The sequence below is a fragment of the Cetorhinus maximus genome, chromosome 9, assembly GCF_964194155.1.
Source record: "Cetorhinus maximus chromosome 9, sCetMax3.hap1.1, whole genome shotgun sequence".
Taxonomy (NCBI): Eukaryota; Metazoa; Chordata; class Chondrichthyes; order Lamniformes; family Cetorhinidae; genus Cetorhinus; species Cetorhinus maximus.
Window position 1 is genome coordinate 60,016,241 of NC_135887.1, and position 17,137 is coordinate 60,033,377.

At 48.6% G+C, this 17,137-nt stretch overlaps 1 protein-coding gene across 6 annotated transcripts in view; it reads right to left on the reverse strand.

Moving 5' to 3' along the window:
- Positions 1–15,670, reverse strand: part of celf1 (cugbp, Elav-like family member 1) — a 98,885-nt gene extending 83,215 nt beyond the window's left edge. For 3 of the 6 annotated variants that reach the window (XM_078548772.1, XM_078548777.1, XM_078548775.1), the window contains exons 1-2: positions 15,494–15,668; positions 11,068–11,131 (exon numbers count right to left, since the gene is read on the reverse strand). The gene's annotated coding sequence lies outside the window, so the exon portion shown is untranslated. Of the gene's footprint in view, positions 1–11,067; positions 11,132–15,493 lie in introns of all 6 variants that reach the window. The other 3 variants (XM_078548776.1, XM_078548773.1, XM_078548774.1) reach the window with 3 other exon arrangements.
- Positions 15,671–17,137: the final 1,467 nt, after the last annotated feature.

Below are 17,137 nucleotides of genomic sequence, written 5' to 3' on the forward strand. Positions count from 1 at the left end.
TCCTAGTTTGTATGTTCATACAAAAAAATTGTTTGGTCATCCTAAGGTTTCTGGTTGTGCAATATTGCTGTGCATTTGGGCTGATGCATTTCCTGCTTTCCAGTGTTTCCACTTTAAAAGTACTTCATTGTAAAGTGCCTTGGGGCATCCAGACGTCGTGAAAGGTGCTATATAAATGCAAGTTCTTTTTTTGGAAGTGATAAATGATGAGGAGAGGCTGCATGGGTGAGGTTTAAAAAGCCCAAGGGGGATGATTTGACTGAGGTGTTAACAATGATTAAAGGAGTTGATCAAGAAGATTGAGAGAAATAATTTAAATTAAAACGGAGATGAACACAGTTGGTAGGCAAGAGCGTTAAGTGTTACAGAACCAAAGATGCATTCTATAAATCAGCCATGACCTAACTGAATGGCCGAGTATGCTTGAGAGGCTGAATAGTCTCCGTCTTCCTGCAAAATGCATCAAAAGTAAGCTCTGGTAGCATCAGGCCAATTTCTCCTCGACACCTCCCTCATGGCCACAGTAATTAATGCCTCTCACAAGTCGCTTCTCAACTCTTGATCAAGATGAATCTTTGCCCCCAACTCAGCTGGTGGAATGTACCAGCTCAAACCTCAGTTGAAGAGCAGCTCAAATACAGTACGGAGTGTAGGGGATTGAGTCAATGTTGGGTGGGGGGGGCAGGACAGGCGGGGTGGGGGGAGATTCAAACACCAATTTTACAGACCTGCTCTGTTGATGAGGCAGCTCCAGCTGGATGCTTGAGTCTTGTTGAAGGCCATATTTAATGCACCATGGAATTAGCCTAATATTGATTTAAGAGTGTAGGCCAGTGGAAAGGATATGGGAGAGAAAATCTGCACACAAACTTCAGAAAGATGCAAAACCAAAAAAATATTGATAACGTGGGATCTTCAATAATCCTAACATCGACTGGGGAAATAAAACTAACAGCAGGACGGGTGGGAGGGAAGTGGAGAATCCAAAACATGGACAGATGCATTTTCTTGACCAGAGGAAGGATCTAAAACAAAAACAAAAATAGCTGGAAAAACTCAGCAGGTCTGACAGCATCTGCGGAGAGGAATACAGTTAACGTTTCGAGTCCGTATGACTCTTCATCAGAAGAGTTAACTGTATTCCTCTCCGCAGATGCTGTCAGACCTGCTGAGTTTTTCCAGCTATTTTTGTTTTTCTTTCAGATTTCCAGCATCCGCAGTATTTTGCTTTTAGCTTAATGGAGGATCTAATTCTGGGCAGAAAGAGGAGCAAGCGGAGCTTCTTTCACTGGGGTGAGCATTTGGGAAACAGCGAGCACTGTATTTGGAACAATTATGGAAAAAGACAAGGAATAAGGGCGAAGGTACTTAGTGATTTGAAAAGGGGTCTGGCCCAGGTGGACTGGAATCAAAAATTGGTCAGCAAAACAACAACTGAATAATGGGAGGCCTTCAAAGAGGAGATGGCTTGGATGCAGAGTAGACACATTCTCACGAGGAGGAAAGGAAGAGCATCCAAAGCTAGAGCTTCCCAGATAACAAAGGATATTGTGATTATAGTGACACAAAAAATTGAGGCTTATGTAAGGTTCATAGAAGAGATGAGAACCAAGCTGAATACAGAAAAAAATAGAGATTTTAAAATAAGGAATAAGAGTGTATGAGAGTAGATTAGTGCGGAACATAAAAACGGAACCAAAAAATATTTTTTAAAACACTGATAATAAAAGGTTCGCCAAAGGAGTGAAGCAGCTGTTCAGGGGCTTAAGGTTATTTTCGTGTGAAGAGAGGGAGCATGGCTGAACTATAAAATTAATGTTTTGCATTGGTCTTCGCTAAAGCAGATGCTGCTGCCAATGTCATGGGAAAAGCGGGGCGGGGAATAATTGGAAAGAATAAAAAAGAGGTACATAAAAGGTTGGTAGCACTCAATGGGGAAAGTCACTCAATCTGGATTGGATGGAAAGTAAGGATGACAATCGTGGAGGCTCTGGCCACAAGCCTTCAATCCTCATAGATATGCAGGTGCTGCCAGGGGACTGGCAAGTTGCTAATTAAACCTCTGTTTTAAAATGGGTTAACCCAGGAACCACAAACCAGGCAGCCTTACTTGGAAGCAGTAATCTACAACAAAACTGTCATTTGGAAAATCATGGGTTAGCAAGTTAACAACAGAGCAATGGCTATGCCACACTGTGTTAACTTCATGCTATTACAATTACACAGCTCTTTCTTGAGACTTGTCCCTGCCTGGTTGACACTCTGTAGCTAGAATGTTGAAAAATACATTTTTTTATTAAAGAGCTTCCATCGCACTGCCGAGGCTTCAGGCCAATCCACATCCAACAACATGCTCTGAAAACTCTGCTCACATTTTGACAGTTGTGGCAAATTCATTCACAGCGGATGAGGCAATCCACAACATCTTAAAACAACATCCAAAATCAAGGAACTCACAGCTCTTTAAAAAAAAAGACTATTTACACCATCTCTCAACCTTAATAGGTCCTATAAAATAATAGCAGGATGCAGATCTGTATCTTCACCAACAACTAATTTTTTCTTCCTTGGACCACACCCAATCTGTATACCAACTTTCACTAACATCTCTCCATTAGTTTTTCAGACTTTTTTGTTTACTGACAAATGGGGGAAAACATGACCTCCATCCACCTTCAGCAGCAGAGGTAATAAAATGAAAGTCAATACGGATTTGTTAGAAATCAGTTGTGCAGGACAAACCTGATTAAGTTTTTTACTGAAGCACTGAAAATGGTTGAAGGAGGTCATGTGGTTGATGTTGTGAAGATGGACTTTCAAACAGTATTTAAAGAAGAACCACATAACAGACCTCTTCAGAAAACTGAATCCCATTGGGTCAAGGGGGCAGCATGGACATGAAACTGGCTGGAAACAGACACCAGAGAGTACTGCTGACTAGTTGTTTTGGAGTGAAGTATATAATGGTTACTGAAAGGAGTCAGTAAGCTTTATGTTATCTGACACTCTACCAACCAGAATCCTCCACTTAGTAGAATTTCTGATATTCCCCGAATATGAATTGCCCCTTTACCAACCGGAAACAAAGTTATCGAGAACCCGTGCCTGTATACTGTATCATTTTATACATGACTTTATGTTTAATGTACTGTTAAAAATCGAAAGTAAAAAAGATAAAAGTAAAAATAAAAAAACTGTTCTTTACTTCCTGAGTACTTGCAGATGAGTTCATGCTACAAATCTTACGCTGTATTCCATCAGTAAATGGAACCCTCCATTTACCGGCAACTTTGATAAACCAGCACCACCCACTCCCAGCACATGCCGGATGATAGGGGTTTTACTGTATAGATAAATTAACTTGACTTGAGTACATTGGACATAATTTAAAAGCTTGCAGATGACAGGAAACTAGTAATTGTAAAGAGTGAAGAGGAGAGTAAATTTCAGAAGAACACGAGGATGGTGGAAGTGGAAACAATCAATGATTTCAAAATGAGATTGGAAGCGCACTTGAAAGAAATAAACTTGCAGAACTATGGGGATAGGGGGTGTGGGAAAGGGGCTGACTGGATTGCTCCAAGGAGAGCAGCATGGCCTCAATGGGCTGAATGGCCCTTTTCTGTGACGTAATTGACTTTGACAATGAAATAGCAGACACATGGCAGGTGCAATTTAATGCAAATTTGGTCAAAAGAGCCAGCAGAGACAAAATGAAATAGCTGGTAATTTAATAGAGGGCACAGGTATCTTTGAAGTTGACAGGACGTTGAAGAAGGATGCTCACAAAAACTATATCAGGGATCCTTGGCTTTAGAGGCACAGGGTAAAAAAGCAAGGAATTTATACAAAACACTTCAAAAACACAGTTTAAATCACAGTGAGAATAGTGTGTCCAATTTAGGGCACCACACTTTAGGAAGGCAAGGTCTGAGAAAAGATGCACAGGAGATTTTTTTCATTAGCACAGAGTACGAGGGACCTCAGCAGCATGAAGATAAGGGAGATGATGCAGGTGTTGTTCTCCTTAGAACAGAAAAGGTTGATTGCAAATTTAATAGATGTATCTAAATTTGGGGTTTGGATAGAGTAATTAAGGAAACATCATTACAATGGTGAGGAGGATCAATAACAGCCAGACAAAGAATTCCAATAATTGACAAAGGAATCAGCGGGGAGCTGAGGAGAATTCTTCTAACGAAGTGAATTGTTGGGACCGGAATGCTAAACATCAAAGACTGGAGGAAGTTAACTCAATATGATCAAAAAGGAATCTGATAACAGGTCCCTATCGCAATTTACACGAAAACCCAGACACACTCTGACGCACTGTTCACCATCCTCGTCACACTTTACACTATAAACCGATACACTCTCTGACACTGTTCACCATCCCCATCACACGATACACTACCGCATTGCAATAACCCACAGTCACAGCCATGCTGTAATAACCCAGTCACAGCCAGGCCCCCGCACTGTAATAACCCAATCACAGCCAGGCCCCCTCACTGTAATAACCCACAGTCAGTCAGGCCCCCTCACTGTTATCACCCAGTCACAGCTACTCCTCTTCACTGTAGTAACCCAGTCACACACCCTCTCACTGTAATAACCCAGTCACAGCCACTAACCCTGGCTGTAATAAACCACAGTCCCAAATACTACCCATGACGGTAATAACCCAAAGTCACAGCCACTCACCCTCACTATAACGAGAGACACTCACAACTACTCCACCTCACCGTAATAACCCAGGTCACAGCCACTCTTTACTGTAACAACCCTGTCAGACACTCCCTCTCACTGGAATAACCCACACTTACAGCCACTCACCCTCACTGTAATAAGCCAGTCACAGGCACTCCCACATGCCTCACTGTAATAACCCACGCACAGCCACTCCCACTCACTGTAAAAACCCAGTCAAGGCCATGCCCTCTCGCTGTCAATAACCCAGTCACAGCCATGCACTCTCACTGTAATAACCCAGTCGCAGCCACTCTCCTTCACTGTAATAACCCACAGTCACAGCCACTCCCCACCACTGTAATAACCAGGCACAGCCACGGCCCCTCACTAATAACAGTCATAGCCCCTCCCTCACTTTAATAGCCCAGTCACAGTCCCTCCCCCTCACTGTAATCACCCAGTCACAGCCAACCCCCACCCCTGAAATAACCAGCTTTTCCCCCCTCACTGTAACAACGTAGTCATAGCCACTCCCCAATGAAATAATCCATTCACAGCCACTCCCCCTCACTGTAATCACCCAGTCACAGTCACTCCACCCTCACTGCAATAACCCCCAGTCACAGGCACTCTGCCTCACTGTAATAACCCACAGTCACAGCCACTCCCCCTAACTGTAGTCATCCCATCACTCCCACTCATTGTAATAACCCTCAGTCGCTGCCCCTCACTGTAATAGAAAAGTTACAGCACAGGAGGCCATTCGGCCCATCTTGTTCATGCCAGCCCGAGGACACCCAGGTGCCCTTTCTAATCCCACCTTCCTGCACCCGGCCCATAGCCCTGCAGCTTATTGCACTTAAGGTGCAGATCCAGGTACTTTTTAAGAGTTTAGAGTTTCTGCCTCTACCACCAACTTGGGCAGCAAATTCCAGACACCCACTACCCTCTGCCTAAAAATGTTCTTCCTCATGTCCCCCCCCTACACCTTCTGCCACTTATCTTGAATCTATGTCTCCTGGTTCTAGAATTCTCCACTAAGGGAAACAATTTTATCCTGTCCACTCTATCTATTCCCCTCATAATTTTGTACACCTCAATCAAGTCACCTTCTTTGTTCTAAGGAAAATAACCCCAACCTATCCAATCTCTCCTCGTAGCTACACTTTTCTAACCCTGGCAACATTCTTGTAAACCTCCTCTGCACTCTCTCCAGAGCTATTACATCCTTCCTGTAATGTGGTGACCAGAACTGCACACAATACTCCAGTTGTGGCCTCACCAGTGTTTTATACAATTCCAACACTATATCCTTACTTTTATAACCCAGTCACAGCCACTCGCCCTCACTGTAATCACCCACAGTCACATCCACTCTCTCTCATAATAATAACCCACAGTCACATCCACTCCCTCTCTCAGTAATAACCCAGTCACATCCAATCCCCCTCACTGCAATAACCCACAGTTACAGGCACTCCCCTTCACTGTAATAGCCCAGTCACAGCCGTGCCCCCTCAATGTAATAACCCAGTCACAGCCACACCCCGCCCCTGTAAAAACCAGCCGTTTCCCCCTCACTGTAACAACGCAGTCACACTCCCCAATGAACTAACACATCCACAGCCACTCCCCCTCACTGTAATAACCTAGTCACAGACACTCCCCTCACTGTAGTAACCCGCTATCACAGCCATTTTGCCTCACTGTAATTACGCTCAGTCACTCCCCTTCACTGTAATAACCCACAATCACAGCCACTCCCTCTCACGGTAATCACCAAGTCACAGCTACTCCCCCTCACTGCAACTGCCCAAAGTCACAGGCATCCCCACTTCATTGTAAAAATAGCCCAGTCACAGCCACTCCCCCTCACGGTAATAACCCAGTCAGATCCACACCCCCTCACTGTAACCCACAGTCACATCCACTCCCACTCACTTTAATTATCCACAATCACAGTCACTCCCCCTCACTGTAATGGTCCACAGTTACAGGCACACTCCTTCACTGTAATGGCCCAGTCACAGCCATGCGCCCTCACTGTAATAATGCAGTCACAGTCACTCCCCCTCACTAATAATCAACACTGCAATAGCCCAAATCACAGGAACTCCCCCTCACTGTAATAAGGCAGTCACAGCCACTCCCCCTCACTGTAATAACCAACACTGAAATAGCACAAGGTCACAGGCACTCCCCTTCATTGTAATAGCCCAGTCACAGCCATGCGCCCTCACTGTAATAACCCCCAGTCATAGCCACTCCCCCTCACTGTAATAGCCCCCAGTCACAGCCACTCCCTCTAACGGTAATAGCCCCCAGTCACAGCCACTCCCTCTCACGGTAATAGCCCCCAGTCACAGCCACTCCCTCTCACGGTAATAACCCCCAGTCACAGCCACTCCTCCTCACTGTAATAACTCACAGTTCGAGCCATTCCCCACCACTGTAATAACTATGTCACAGCCATTCCCCCTCACTGTAATAACCCACAGTCACAGCCACTCCACCTCACTGTAATAAACCAGTCATAGCCACTCCCCCTCACTGTAATGATGCCCAGTCACAACCACTACCCCTCCCTGTAATAAATCAGTCACAGCCACTCCCCCTCACTGTAATCACCCAGTCACAGTCCGTCCCCCCGCTGTAATAACCAACAGTCACAGCCACTCCCCCTCACTGTAATAATGCTGTCACTCCCCATCACTGTAATAACCCACACTGAAATGGCACAGTCACAGGCACACCCCTTCATTGTAATAGCCCAGCCACAGCCATGTGCCCTCACTGTAATAACCCAGTCACAGCTATGCTCCCTCACTGTAATAACCCCCAGTGAGAGCCACTCCCCTTCACTGTAATAACCCACAATCTCAGCCACTCCCCCTCACTATAATCACACAGTCACTCCACCTCACTGTAATAAACCAGTCACAGCCACTCCTCTCCACTAGAATCACCCAGTCACAGCCACACCCCTCGCTATAGTAACCCAGTCACAGCCAATCCCCGCCCCTGTAATAACCAGCCAATCCCCCTCACTGTTACAACCCACAATCACAGCCACTCCACCCTCACTGTAATAACCCAGTCACAGCCACTCCACCCTCACTGTAATAACCCGCAATCACAGCCACTCCACCCTCACTGTAATAACCCCCAGTCACAGCCACTCCACCCTCACTGTAATAACCCCCAGTCAGGGCCACTCCACCCTCACTGTAATAACCCCCAGTCAGGGCCACTCCACCCTCACTGTAATAACCCCCAGTCAGGGCCACTCCACCCTCACTGTAATAACCCCCAGTCAGGGTCACTCCACCCTCACTGTAATAACCCCCAGTCAGGGCCACTCCACCCTCACTGTAATAACCCCTAGTCAGGGCCACTCCACCCTCACTGTAATAACCCCCAGTCAGGGCCACTCCACCCTCACTGTAATAACCCCCAGTCACAGCCACTCCACCCTCATTGTAACAACCCCCAGTCACAGCCACTCCACCCTCATTGTAATAACCCTCAGTCACAGCCACTCCACCCTCACTAATAACCCCCAGTCACAGCCATTCCCCCTCACTGTAATAACCCACAATCACAGCCACACCCCCTTACTGTAATAACCCCCAGTCACAACCACTCCACCCTTAGTGTAATAACTGCAATTCTTCCTAGATCATCTGGAGCCGACACTGGCTGCCTGTCTAGGTAGTTATGTCAACAGCGTAACATTGTCAGGCCGAGGTCTTGGTTCATTGCATCACCACAATGAGTACCACTATATCAATCCAGGTTTCCACACTAACATAGGGTGGCAATAGAACACAATTCTCATCATGGACCTCCGCAGACGTCAGTCCAGACAACATCACTCACAAGTAGCAGAGCCCAAGATCTCCATGTCCAAGTGAGGACTCTCAGTTTGCTTCTGACTCTGTGCAACATCATGGCAGCAGTCTGGTCACGCCATGAGTGGGACCATTGCTCATCAACCACCTTGCTGCTAACGTCTTTTCTATGTCAGCAGCATTCTCTTCGCCCAATACAATGAGTGCAAGAGGACAGCATACCCAAGGGTTCCAACATCAGGACTTGGCTCCAAGTACACAAACTTGGAACACGTGGAATAAATGGACAGTATTTTCTAGCAAGCTCTAATTTATCCAACAGCACCTCCTTCTGGCTCAGAATATGGTTAACACATGGTAGACTAATGGATATCATGAGCAGAAGGAAGTATACGTATGATACATATATACGACTGTGCAACAAACACATGAAGAAATTCTCAGTAACTCTATCAACAGGCTGCGCCTTCCTCCCAATTGTAACCCTTTCAACTCCACTGAGGCCCAGGTGGCAGATGCTACTCATGCAGCAGCCCCAATCACAGGCATCTTTCCATCTCCAAGTACAGGCCTACTAAAAATGGGGCAGGGGGGGCTGTGTCACACATGAACAGAAGGCACAAGCAGGCCACCGACCAAAGCTGAATCTGTTGGATCAAACAGCAAACAGAAAGCTCAGTCTGGTTGCACACTAACTCCTTGCTTCATCTGAATCTGTGTCCCTTACTGCCTCGAAGGAGCAGGCATGGGTTCCTACTTCCCTCCTTGAGAAATCACTGTCAGCTGTAACAGTGGGTATAGTGCGTGTCTATCAGTGAGGGGCTGTGTGTGTGGAGAGTGCACTGTCAGCTGTATCACTGTCCCCAGTGTAGGACCGTCAGTGAGGAGTTGTGTGCGGCACGTGCACTGTCAGCTCTAACCCTGGGTACAGTGTGGGTCTATCGGTGAGGGGGTGCATGTGTGGAGAGTGCAAGGTCAGCTGTAAAACTGGGTACACATTTATGTCCTTCCTTAAATAAGGAGACCAATACTGCACACAACATTCCAGATGTGGTCTCACCAGTGCCCTGTACAACTGAAGCATTACCTCCCAGCTTTTGTATTCAATTCCCCTCACCATAAATGATAGCATTCTATTAACTTTCCTAATTACCTGCTGTACCTGCATACTAACCTTTTGCAATCATGCACTTGGACACCCCAGAGCTCTGCAATCTCTCACCATTTAGACAATATGCTTCTTTTGTTCTCCTGCCAAAATGGAGAATTTCACATTTGTACACATTGTACTACATTTGCCAGATCTTTGCCCACTCACTTAACCTATGTTACTTTGTAGTCTCCTTACGTCCTCTTCACAATTTACTTTCCTATCTGTGTTTGTGCCATCAGAAAATGTAGCTACCGTACCTTCAGTCCCTTCATCCAAGTCAGTTATATAAATTGTAAAGAGTTGAGGCCCCAGCACTGATCCCTGTGGCACACCACTCGTCACATCCTGCCAACCAGAAAATGATCCATGCGTGCCTACTTTCTGTTTCCTGTTAGCTAGCCAATCCTCTATCCATGTCAATATGTTAGCAAAATCTACCCAAGTCTGACCATGCTATTGAACGTAGGATCATCTTTCTAGTAAATTTCATCCGTGAAATCTGAGAAGAGTCAAACCTTCCTCAGTATCCAACTGACGGGCTTCCAGCTCACAAAATACTTCACTTTTGTGAGGAAGCTACAAAGCCAAGACCATACCTTATGTCCTCTTTGGTAGGGACCTAACTCGTGTCCACCAATCCACTTCATTCTTCTACTACTCATAAGGTTCAGACTCTGAGAACATCGGTCAGTAGCCATACCCTGACAACTAACTAATTCTGCCATTCTTCACAAATGCTACTCAGATTGTAATCTTCAGTCTTGAAACAAAATGTCTTACTTTCCAACTTTCACCTTTGGATAACCATTCATTGCTACCATGTTATACTCCTGGCAGCCAGCTGGTGAAGGAGACGACCAGAAGTCAACCCGTACTCAGTTGTAGATTTATTGGCAATGTGAAACATTACAAATGCATAACTCCTAACAATGAAACCCAATGTCACAAAGTATTTCTTTATATCTGCACAAGTAATCATCAAAAAAATGTCCCCCACTTGTATTTCCTTCATTTATATAATTAACAACTACCTATAGTGACACAGGAAGACCCTCATAAACCCATGAATTTGAAACAAACAACACAAGATGGGGTTGTGTTGCAGGAAGCTGCACTTTGAGGTCAAAGCAGCATGGACATTGGTTAAGTTGCCACTCCTCACTACATGCCAATCCTGTGCTGCCATCACCTGGAATACAAGGCTACAGCTGAAAAGTTTGAAAAGTATCCCCAGTATAGAATGTTTGCTTCATTTAAATTGAAATCAAGGTCCAAATCCTCTTTATACAAATCCACACTGGACAGCAGTCAACAAATAACCCAACACCAGCCTTCCCACCAGCCATGGAAACATATTTTAAGAACACTTACCTTGAAGCCCTCCTCGAGTAACTCACACTGCTGCTGCCTTTTGCTCACTCGCTGCCCTCTATACCTTTGTAGAAAACAAAAAATCTCATTCAGCCAAGGTCAAAATTTGCCAAGTAGCTTCAAGTGGTTCCACACAGACACCCAGTTTACACTGACAGCTATAACAAGGCTGGCTGCACTGCACACACTGTGTGCTTAAACCAGGAAAGCTGCTGTTCCTCACAGTCTGATTGTAAAATCAAATGACACCTCGTGCAGCAATGTTACTACTTTGCATGGTTTCTGTTTATAGCTCAGCCATGGTAGCACCATTGCACAGAGTCAGGAGGTTGCAGGTTCAAGTCGCAAGCAAGTGACTTTGGAATGGAATGCAGTACTGAGGAACCCAAGGCGGCGCCGCGCCGTGGGGGGGATCGGCACCGAGGCGGCGTCGCGTTGTCGGGGGATCGGCACCAAGGCGGCGCCGCGCCTCCGGGGGATCGGCACCAAGGCAGCGCTACGCCATCGGGGGATCGACACTGAGGTGGCGCCACGCCTCCAGGGGATCGGCACCGAGGCGGCGCCACGTCGTCGGGGGATCGGCACTGAAGCGGCGCCGTGCCACCGGGGGATTGGCACCAAGACGGCACTGCGCCGTCGGGGGATCGGCACCAAGACGGCACTGCGCCGCGCCGTCGGGGGATCTGCACTGAGGTGGCGCCACGCCGTTGGGGGATCAGCACCGAGGCGGTGCTGCGCCGTCGGGGGATCGGCACCGAGGCGGCACCGCGCCGTCTATATTAATCCTTCAGCCAATAACTAAAGAGATTTTCTGGTCATTTATCGGACTGTTTAACGTGGACTCTCAGTGCACAAATTGGCTCTCGTGCATCGGTCAGAAAATTCAATGTTCTTCACCATCCAGAAACCATTTGGTGATGAAAGGCTCTAGATAATTACAAGCTCTAACCTTTTTAATCCACACTTTGGCAGCATCGTCTGAAAAGGAAACAATATCTTCAGTGGTTTTCCCCAAGCCTCCAAGAGCAGATCCAATCCCCATGCCAGACTGAGTCAGTGGATTACCACAGAACAGGAGTCAGGTATGATTGGATCGGGGGCAGTCAGTATCCTGAAGCATGTCCTGAGTCCAGGTAATGGAGACAGCATGTCAGAAAGGAAGGAGGTTTCAAACTAAATGGTCACTATTTCATTCAACTGGTATCTGAAGAGCTAATTTTTTCAACAATGGAATTTCAAGGACTGGCATTTGATCAGAGGAGGAAGGTGGTCATCGATGAGCCAGCTCCACTGCAGCCCCCAAGGACTCCATCATCTTTACAATGAAGATACAAGAGCAGGAAAGCAATCATGCTCCTTTCCTGACCTTTTAAAGGCTGGCTTGGCGATATGAGGTCGAGTCACTGAGCACCAGCAGGTCCACTAAATTCAGACACTGAAGTCAAGCTCCAAAACGTGAACTGTAAGGGCTCATTTGAAGCAATTCAAAGACAGTGCCTCCAGTTAGAGACAATTAGAATTGGGAGTGGAATCAGACATCAGCACTGCAAACTCTTTCTACGGATCCATCCATCGTTTCACACACAGCACAAACAAGCAAACACAGAGCATCACAGTCCCAAAGGATAGAGATAAAATGAACAACAGGTACACATTCCTCTGATAATGTTATACACCAGACTTCAGATGGGTGTTCACGACATTTGACAGTAGCTTCATTGTCATCATTGGACACTTAATATCATTTTTTAAAAATTGAATTCAAATGTTACCATCTGCTGTGCTGGGGTTCGAACCCATGTTCCCAGAGCAATACCCTGGATCTTTGGTTACTAATCAACTACGCCGCCAACACCCAACACTAGGCGCCACCTGAACCGAACCAAACCAAACAAAGCTGGCCAATTGTGAAATAACACAAACTGACAAAAGGGTGTGACTGGAGACGACATTTGAACAACCCTGTCCAGGCACTGCAAACAAAACAAGCAATAAGAATAACCTTCCACTTCTACTGCGGCACAGATGACCATAGGCAATGGCAGCCAATGAAGTATGCTTCATGAAGTGTTGTCACTGCTGGAAAGTAGAAACACGGCAACAAAAAGAAAGCAACTGACACAGTCAGACCCACAAGCAGCAATGAGACAATACCCAGCTAATTTGTTCCAGTGACCTAGGTGATATTCTCCAGAACACAGGTTAACACCACAGCTCCTCAACAAATACTGAAATGGGGTCTTCTACATTCACCTCAGTTTTCAAAAGGAGCACTGCCTACAGCATGCTGAGCTCCCGACGGCGGGCCACTCCCACAGCACCGAACCAGCTCCTCTGCTCTCCCCCCTCAGCTCCTCAACCCCTCCCTCCCCGTTCCCCCCTCCCCTCCACCCTCGTTGTTCCCCCCAACACCCCCCTCGTCCCCATTCCCCCTCGCCCCTCCCAAAGCACGATTCCCCCACCCCCTCGCCCCTCCCTCAACCACGATTTACCTCAACCCCCCATATTCCCGCACCACCCCAATTCCCCTCACCCTCATATTCCCCCCATTCCCCTCCCCCTATTCCCCCACCCCCTCAATCCCCTCTATTCCCCCACCCCCTCAATCCCCTCTATTCCCCCACCCCCTCAATCCCCTCTATTCCCCCACCCCCTCAATCCCCTCTATTCCCCTCCCCCCTATTGCCCCCAACCCCCAAGCCCAATTCCTCCCATAACCCTCCACCTCCCCCCAATTCCTCCCATCCCCCTCTGCCCCCCCCAATTCCTCCCATCCCCCTCCGCCCCCCCCCCCAAATTCCTCCCATTCCCCTCCGCCCTCCCCAATTCCTCCCATTCCCCTCCCCCCAATTTCTCCCATTCCCCTCCCCCCAATTCCTCCCATTCCCCCCCCCCACCGATTCCTCTCATTCCCTCCCCCCCCCCCCGATTACCCCCATTCCCCTCCCCCCCATTCTCCTCCCCACCCCAAATTCCCCTCCCCCGCATTCCCCTCCCCCCCAATTCCTCCCATTCCCCTCCCCCCCAATTCCTCCCATTCCCCTCCCCTCCCCTCCATTCCTCCCATTCCCCTCCCCTCCCCCCAATTCCTCCCATTCCCCTCCCCTCCCCCCAATTCCTCCCATTCCCCTCCCCCCCAATTCCTCTCATCCCCCCCCAATTCCCCCCATTCCCCCCATTCCTCTTCCCCCCCCACCCCAAATTCCCCTCCCCCTCAATTCCTCCCGTTCCCCTCCCCCCCAATTCCTCCCGTTCCCTTCCCCCCGAATTCCTCCCGTTCCCTGCCCCCCCCAAATCCTCCCGTTCCCCTCCCCGCCCCCCCCCCAAATCCTCAGTTCCCCTCCCCGCCCCCCCCAATTCCTCCCGTTCCCCTCTCCGCCCCCGCCCCCAATTCCTCCCGTTCCCCTCCCCCTCCCCCCAATTCCTCCCATTCCCCCCCCCAATTCCTCCCATTCCCCTCCCCTCCCCCCAATTCCTCCCATTCCCCTCCCCTCCCCCCAATTCCTCCCATTCCCCCCCCCAATTCCTCCCATTCCCCTCCCCTCCCCCCAATTCCTCCCATTCCCCTCCCCTCCCCCCAATTCCTCCCATTCCCCTCCCCTCCCCCCAATTCCTCCCATTCCCCTCCCCTCCCCCCAATTCCTCCCATTCCCCTCCCCTCCCCCTCATTCCTCCCATTCCCCTCCCCTCCCCCCCATTCCTCCCATTCCCCTCCCCCCATTCCTCCCATTCCCCTCCCCCCCATTCCTCCCATTCCCCTCCCCTCCCCCCCATTCCTCCCATTCCCCTCCCCTCCCCCCCATTCCCCTCCCCCCATTCCTCCCATTCCCCTCCCCCCCATTCCCCTCCCCCCCATTCCTCCCATTCCCCTCCCCTCCCCCCCATTCCCCTCCCCTCCCCCCCATTCCCCTCCCCTCCCCCCCATTCCTCCCATTCCCCTCCCCTCCCCCCCATTCCTCCCATTCTCCCTCCCCACACCCATTTCTCCCATTCCCCTCCCCCTCCCATTCCCCTCCCCCCCATTCCTCCCATTCCCCTCCCCCCCATTCCCCTCCATTCCCCTCCATTCCCCATTCCCCTCCCATTCCTCTCCCCCCCATTCCTCTCCCCCCCCATTCCTCTCCCATTCCCCTCCCCCTCTATTCCTCCAATTCCCCTCCCCCCCCAATTCCTCCCATTCCCCCCATATCCTCCCATTCCCCCCCATATCCCCCATTCCCCCCCATATCCCCCATTCCCCCCCAACCCCCATTCCCCCCAACCCCCATTCCCCCCAACCCCCCCAACCCCCATTCCCCCCAACCCCCCCAACCCCCATTCCCCCCAACCCCCATTCCCCCCAACCCCCATTCCCCCCAACCCCCATTCCCCCCATTCCCCTCCCCTCCTCCGTGTTCCTCACATTCCCCTCCCCCGTGTTCCTCACCCTCTCTCTCTTACACCCCGGATTTCACGTCCTCTCTCCCGGTTTCTCACGTTCCCTTCACTCCGCTCTTTCTCTCTCGGCTCCGACAAGAAGACGCGCTCAAAATGGCCGAACTTCCGCTCCCAACAAGCAGCCGGCAATTCAGACGGAAGCTGCGGCCGGAAGTCCATGCCTGGACACCCAACATGGCGGCGCACCGCTCCTGTCTGGACGCCCAACATGGCGGCGCACAGCTCCCACCTGTTCACCCAACATGGCGGCGCACCGCTCCCGTCTGGACACCCAACATGGCGTTAGGTCATAATGCTGACTGATGGACGTGTCCGGAGTGGATAGAGGAATAAGGGGATGAAGAGAAGCGGAATTACGAGACGAGACATGAGGGCAGGGATAGTGAGAGAGGGATCATCAGAGTAAAAACAAAAAGCTAAAAGCTACTGCGGATGCTGGAAATCCAAAACAAAATAAAAACAGAATTACCTGGACTTGCTGAGTTTTTCCAGGTAATTCTGTTTATATCATCAGAGTAATATGGACTCGAAACATTAACTCTGTCTCTCTCTCCACAGATGCTGTCAGACCTGCTGAGCTTTTCCAGCTATTTTTGTTTTTGTTTCGGATTTCCAACCTCTGCAGTATTTTGCTTTTATCTTAGGAAAGGAAACATGTTGGGTGTAAACAGTTGGAGTTGTTGGTTGGGAATTCATGCAGCTCAGTCCTTTTTGGGCTTAGAAATATATAATTGTTCTTTCAAAATGTTCCAGAGGCTTGTTACAACCACAAAATAAGGGGTTGCCCTTTTAATAAAGGGCTGAGGAGAATGTTTTTTCTCTCAGAGGGTAGAGTGTCTTTGGAACTCTTCCTGAAAAGGTGGTGGAAGGAGAGTCTTTGAATATTTTTAAGGCAGAACTCGGTAGATTCTTGATTAACAAGAGGGTGAAAGGTTATCGGGGGTAGGCAGGAATGTGGGGTTGAGGTTACATTCAGGTCAGCCATGATCTTGTTGAAAGGAGGAGCAAGCTCAAGGGGCTGAGTGGCCTCCTCCTACTCCTTGTTCACATGTTAATTTTGGGCTTTTCTTCAGTTCTGGAGACTGTGCCAGCCAGCGATATGACCAACTGGGCGACACTAGAATCTCATGAGCAATTGTAACAAAACGATCTGCCCAGCGTTCCCAAGGCAGGTAATCTGTTTACTAGTATATGGGGCTTAAGCAGCTACACCATATTCTGTGTGGTCTGACCAACATCTGGTACAGTATTTCCTTTACTGTAATTGAAGAGTGATAGAAGTTCCATTTGATGAACCCGAGCATTTTGGATGCCTTGCAGGCTACGAGTTGACTTTGTACATTCCACTTTATTTTGGGTGTGGATACCTAAGTAACAGCAGTCTTTAGTAACTTCAATGCGGGAGAAATCATGCATTGAGTATTTGGACACCGAGTATTGCTGATTCATATGACATTACATGTCTTTATGTTGAATTTCATTCCCCATATTGTCAAGATTACTTATATCTTCCTGAAGGCTAATCTCATCTGCTTCAGTAATAGCTCTGTAGACAACGCAGCCATCTGAAAAGAGTCTGGCCTGGCTTGATATTTCAGAAAAGGAGCAGAAATTGTTGGGACAGGAATTGAGT